A 6,994-nucleotide genomic window follows, 5' to 3' on the forward strand; every position below is an offset into this window, starting at 1 on the left:
TGCTAATTTTTTAAGTCAGCTGGAGAGGGCATGCCGCAATCTGGAGAGGGAGTGCCGCAATGGAGCGGGCGCTCTTCGCTGGAAATCCGTTTTCTTTTGACGGATTTCCCTATGTGTTTCGGGGAGTATAAATACTTCCCCTTTAGTTCATTTGTAACCTAGACAGGAATAGCCTAGTTTTTAGATACTCCTCTTAGTTTGAAACATTCCTCTTAGTTAATTTAGCTTAGTTTTCATCAAATTAATCATTGTAATAGTTGGTTTTCAAGATTGGCACTTTGTATTCAACATTTTCAAGCTTCAATTAGTAACTTCCCTCTACTTTTCTCCAATTATTTTCTGATTTTATTTGTTCTTGCATGTTACTTGAATATCTTTAGTTCTTGATATTTTGTTATTGGATGATAGTTATTTTAATTGTTAACCACTTTTCCCCAAGAAGTAGTTAGAACCCTAATTCTTGATTGCATGTTGATAAACATGAGTTGTGAGTAGTCTTCTTGCTAGGGGTTGGGTGAAGCTCAACCTTTTGGGTTACTTATGCAAATGTGGGAGAAGCATTGATGTTTGTATTGCAATTAAATTGATTACATTAGATTGATTGTTAGTTCTTCATGATAGGATTAGCTACCCTTGACTTAGGAGCTTGATAGCATGATATGCCTAGTTTGACATGGAAATGTAAATTGAGTATGTTATTACTTATTGCAATTTGATTATGTATCATCTATTGCTAAACTAATGAAGAATCTAAGTTTAGTAGTGTGAGTTGTTTTCTAATTGCATGAGGTCGATTTTACATATAGTTCTTATTATACCTTGTCTATTTTACTCCCCGTTTGCTTGCCTAATTGCCTTGGTTGAGTGGATCCCATTTCCTAGTGTCTTTAATCCATTGATTTAAAACCATAGTTTGTTTGTCTACTTGACGAACCCCAATTCTCCATAGACTTCAAATTAGTTTAAGTGTTAAGATCATCGGCAACCATATCTCGTTCCTTGTGGACCGAACTCTTACTTATCACTATACTTGGTTTGTAGGGTGTTTGTTAATAAATGTGTTTGATTGGGTGTGAAATGTGTGACCGTTTTAACGCCCATCAAAATGAAAGCTCCTATGAACAACTTCCACCAATGTAGTGATCCAAACTTCAAAAGAACTTACTTCCTCCGTTTCACTATAATTGCAAAAGCCTATTTTAATGTTTGTGATTGCAAGACCTCTTTTTTTAAGTTAAGTTATACTCTATTTATCTTTTAGCCCCACTCTCTCTCTACCCTAACCTCTCTATCTTATTTATAATTTACTTCTTAATGAAGTACAACTTATTGAATAGAATAATTACAAATCTAACCCCAAGCTCCTACATTCCACTATTTAACATATGAAACCTATTGATTTAAGACATGAAATAGTACAATCAAACACACTCATTTCAAGAAGTTGATACTTACGTTATTGCCATATTCTTAAGTTCTAAAATTTAAGAATTGTTATAACTGTTAGTTTGTGCTGTAAATATTAAATGAAATGGGTAGCAAAAAGATAATATAGTAAGAGTTTTTGAATTTTATTTTATTAAATGATTAAAATCAATGTATACATTTTTAATAGAATGGAAGAGAATATATCAAACTTCTGTCCAAAAATACATACAAGTAGTACATCCCTAATAATAGCAAAACAAACACAAAAGGGACAAATTATGGACTTAGTACATTCCACCATTGAAGATAATTCTACGTACTTTAACAATTACTCCCAATTGATATGTATAAGAAAATACATTCCTCAAACTTCTTGAGAGAGATCTGTATTAGAATGATTTTAAAAAATATAAATATCATTCTAAACTATAACATTGACAATAGCCAAATGAATTTCAATGAATTGCTTATTTTTTATTCTACTAAAGAAAATATTCATCAAAGCTTTGTCTATTAATTACAGTAATGTACTTACATACGTGACTTATACACACTACACACACAGCAAAAAGACATAGTAGTATTTACGGAATTATACAAATTTAAAGCAACAACTAAAATCCATATTAAGCTACAGCAAATAAAAATAACTTAAAGAATAACTAAAATATATGTTAAAACTGCAACAAAGAAGGCAAAAATAAAGTTAAGGTTTACTATTTTTCTTTTAGATACTAGCCTTTATCATCAGAGTTTATGCAAAGCATTGTATAGTTTTTGATGCTATCATTGGTTTTGAGGTTGAGTGTTTCAGGCAGTCTGAATTCTTTCATCTTCCCAATAGTTCCCAATCCGTGTCGAGATTACTCTATGCAAATTCATTCACATTGCTACAATTAGAATGACTATTTCATTAGAAAATATTAGTGAAAAGGAGTGCCAAGAGTAAACAAACAAGTCCGACAAAAATTTCAAGCTTGTTAACTAAATGAGCCTAGCTCAAACAACTATGTGTTTGACTCGTTTAGGCTTGTGAAAACTCATTTGTGTTCATTTTAGGATGCGTTATATTACTTATATATTATATGTTTCTTGTATATCCTCGTGGTATTTACTTCAAATTTTGAGAAGTAAATGTCACGAGGATATCCAGAATATATAACATAATTACACATCCTAAAATAAGGTTACAAAAATTAATGAAAATCTATGTTAATCTCTCAGAATGTTTCCAAAATACATATATTGTACGTATTCTTAAACAAATATTCTTTGAGATTATATATAGTACTAGTACACTACTACGTATACTTATCACATTTATTTAAAATTTTGAAGATATAATACATTAATACCATGTGTATTTATATAGTATATGTTTGTTAACATTCAATCTTGCAAAGGCTCATTTACTTTTGATCTAACTGGTCTCAAGCTCAAAACAAGCTACTCGTGAGCCAAGCTTGAGCAATAAAACACTTAAAAGACCCAAGCGTGAACAGTTTATTAAAACTCCTTGGGCTCATGTATTTCTTATCAAGTACAGCTTGATCAGCCTAAAACTTGGCTTGACTCAGGTCTTAGACATCCTTAAAAACCTTCTCCTATATATCCGTAAACTACTCCTATTTATTTTGAGTTGTAAGGATATACTACAAATGGCACCCCAAATTTACTAAGCTCATATCATAGGTAAATTTTTAGATCTTAGGCACTATTCATATTATAACACAAAACGATAGCTTAAAGACTGGTATCTCAATATTCTCAACATAATGTAATGAACATCTTAATTACACTACTACACGGATCAAACAATTAAATATAGTTCCTTATAATCCTACAGCACAACACTTCAAATCTTATCTGCTAATCAAGCAATTAAGGACCTTATTTTTGTGGGATTCACAGTTTAAGAACTGCCCGAGTGTTGTCATAGTCAAGCAAGTACAGCCTTTTTAATTCATGTGAAGTACGTATAAGCAACAAAAATTATCAAGCTAAGCAACAACCATGATAACTTCTTCAAAAGAACTCAGTTCTATTGTAAACAGTCCAAGGATATTCATTAAAGAATAAAAAACAGAAAATGTTGAAAACATGGAATTACTACAAAAGCAATTACCCAAGTACCTAATACTTCATTTATGTCACCTTGCATTTTAGTGGATCTGTACACATATGTCTAAACTTAAGCTCAATAACTTTACAAATAATGTAAGATCGGCCAAAATCAGTAACACATTATGCTGTGGTCAGAATTCCAGTCTAAACATTGCCATTAGTTGAATTTCAAGGAATTAATGCAGATCCTCTAGAGATTTAAACACTTGCTATGTTGTATTTCAGATTATGCGTACTTTCATAATGCAGAGGTACGTATTCGCCTTCAAAGAATATTTATCTACTTCAATATATCCTAAAATCATCACTAGCATTCACATGAAGAGCCAAATTATTTCAATCAATAGCAAAACCTTCAGAACATATATACAATGTCTAAACTTACTTGAATTCTCCGGTTCCGCACTACTTTCAATGATTTGTTGGGACAACTGAAGCGTAACACAAAGGAGTGGAGGAGGGAGTATTGATAACTGCAATCACACATATTTTAATTGTAGATTAGAAGTTGTCTAGGAGAAGGAAATATCATTCATTCATTCAAAATAAAAAGAATGAGATTTGCATTACAATACCAAACTCTGATTAGATCAGGGTAAAAAAAATAATAAAAAAATAAAAAAATAAAAAATTAATTGAAATGTAAAGTTACTGAGCTGAGCATAAATTTAAGACAAGTTTATGGAAAGCATAGGAAAAAAAAGAAGCAATTTGTAGAATAATCCTGCTTACATTTAACCCAGATCAAATTTACAAAGTAACAACAAATAAAAATTGAGTTAAGCATACATTAAGGACCTAAACTTTTTAGTTTTTCACCCTTAAGGACCTCATGTTTTTGTTTTCACCTTTAAGGACCTAAGGTTAGCATTCCGGCTACTTAACTCATCGTTAACCAAAGGTTGACTGTCAACCATATAATACTTTTTTTTTTTTTTTTTTTTTTGAAATAATCAACCATAAAATACTTGAATTCACTAAATTATTAGAATTAAAACAACAGTAACAAAAACCATATTCAGTAGGCTACTTGATTTTGTGACAATTCTAGGTTTCTTTCTCACAGTTGGTGGGGGAACAAGATAACCACAGTCACTCTCACTCTCTTCATCAGAGTTACATGGGCTATCTAACTCTTTAGATTCAAATATATCATCACTTCTCTCATTTAGACAATTATTTCCACTTCTATCCTCCAACCTACTTAATGACCATCTCTTTTAAGAACTGTAGTTGTGTAGCCTTTTCATCTTTTATCCACTTTCTAGCATCATGAACTTCTTCATCTTCAATATCAGTTGCTTCCTCGTCAAAATCAATATCATCTAAAGCTACATCATTGAGGTTAAAATCAACATCATCATTCCATTCTAAGTTACTAACCTTATATACACGTGCACACACACCTTCAGTGGTACCACCAATCATTTCACTATCCCCACCAATCCCATTGAGTCCAGATGAGGAGGATTTATCACTTATATTATTGCCATAATGACCCTCGTCGTCATGTTCAGTCCATACATTAATCACTTTGTATTGACATAACATGCTAATGAATTTAGTGAATGTAACATCATCATAACCTAAGAACCTAATCCATGTCTTGATATCTTTAGTTGGATCACAATAATGCAATTTGAGAACATTTGTATATCCTAAAGAATTAATCACACTCTTTAAGTAATTTGCATCAAAATCATATGGAAGATCATTAAATAACCTTGTTGTGCCACCATCGTATATCAAGTTAGGATTATTAACCCACTTTCCACAATGATGAATTACAAGACATGGTGCAATATCCATTTCTGAAACATCATAATAAAAATTATACTTCAAAACCAATGATCTACCTTACAAGACTTGTTCAATTGTTTTTTTAAAGAAGAAAAACTATAACATCAGTAGCATATTAATTGTATCTCACAATAGTCAAAAATCAAAATACCATATTCAAAGTCACAAGCTCACATTGTCATATACTTGTATGCTTTAGTGCTATATGCATATGATACTACACACTTTTGACCTTATCTCGGCCATTCACAAAGTCGGAAAGCATTTGTATGAACAGGTGATTGAATTTTTAGCAACCCCATCCCCTGCTTTACGGTAATTAAACACAACACCACTAAAAACTTCACAATCTTAAGACATGCAAACTATTCTTCCGATAATTAAACACAACAACACTTAAAATATGTAATTCCATCAATTGCTACCACAAATAAACAAATTATTTTAGAAAATTAATATATTTCAAAAACCCTAAACCAATACAAAAACCCAATGCTATAACACCCTTAATTATGTAATAAAAACAAAGAATTGATTATCTAATGTCTTACCTTCAATTTCTAGATGTTATTCGCTGCAAACCCATCAAATTCTTGTAAAAATGGAGGCTTTCATACTAGAAACGCTGCAAAGAAGTTTTGGAGTAAGAGAGAAGGAAGATGGGGTTGGCGCGGTTCCCAATACTCGTATGTAAAATTTGGGGGGAAGTATGATAAAATTTTGTTTTCTCCAAAAAATTTAAGTTAATTGCCATTTATCTACATTTAATAATGATAAAGTATTAAAATTTAACTAAAAGGGACCCACTAATTTAACTAGTGTGGTTAAGTTTCACCGGAAAAGTTTCAACATCCTTAACAACAGTTAAAATAAAAATAAGAGGTCCTTAATAGTGAAAAAAGTAAAAGTTAAGGTCATTTGTATATGCTTAACTTACAAAACTAACATTGTATATTGAGCTGATCCAAAGGAATGATTTATAGTAGAAATGTATAAACTCAAAAATTCAAAATGCCAATATATTGTGTCCTTCATGGCTTCATTCCAAAATTCAACAAATTCAACCAAAAAAAGAGAGAGATTGAGATGGACATGCACCTTCAAATTGATTCGGAAGAGATGATGTCAGCACAAAGAAGCAACCAAATTAAAGGTAGAATCAACCATTTAACTGAACTTGTGAGGCAGATGGAGATTATTCAGCTAAATTGAGTAGTAGAATTCTGATATAAAGAAAATAGAATTCAATACATTATCATTTATTTGCACATGCAAATGAAATAAACAAATAATTTGACAAAAACAAAAAGTCGTTCAAAACTGAAAAATAGCTGTTGTGAGAAGAGGTCGATTTTGGTTGAAGCTCTGTTGAGTATAGTTGATAAATGACTGTAACAGCAAGATTAAGCAAAATTAGAGAACGAATTCCAGTAAAAAAGAGCAAAGGAGGCATAAAAATTCACAATTTAAGAGTCTAAATTGATCATACTACCTCTGTTTCTTATTAATTGCAACAAAGGAATTTTGTATGTCCCTTAATCGATCACACGAATAATGCCCCTTTGTTGCAAATAATAAGAAACAGAGGTAGTAAAACCTAACTGAGCCCTGATAATGTGCATTGAGGATGGAAGCTGCTAAA

General features: G+C 31.4%; 1 long non-coding RNA gene across 1 annotated transcript; it reads right to left on the reverse strand.

Annotated features, from left to right (window-relative positions):
• Nucleotides 1-3,942: 3,942 nt before the first annotated feature.
• Nucleotides 3,943-6,720, reverse strand: LOC145619249 (uncharacterized). The gene is made up of 3 exons (XR_014108110.1): nt 6,451-6,720; nt 5,904-5,977; nt 3,943-4,025 (listed from the first exon to the last, which is right to left on the reverse strand). It is a non-coding gene; the product is annotated as an uncharacterized LOC145619249 (long non-coding RNA).
• Nucleotides 6,721-6,994: the final 274 nt, after the last annotated feature.

This window comes from Chenopodium album, chromosome 27 (assembly GCF_948465745.1).
Source record: "Chenopodium album chromosome 27, dcCheAlbu1.1, whole genome shotgun sequence".
In the NCBI taxonomy this organism is placed as follows: Eukaryota; Viridiplantae; Streptophyta; class Magnoliopsida; order Caryophyllales; family Amaranthaceae; genus Chenopodium; species Chenopodium album.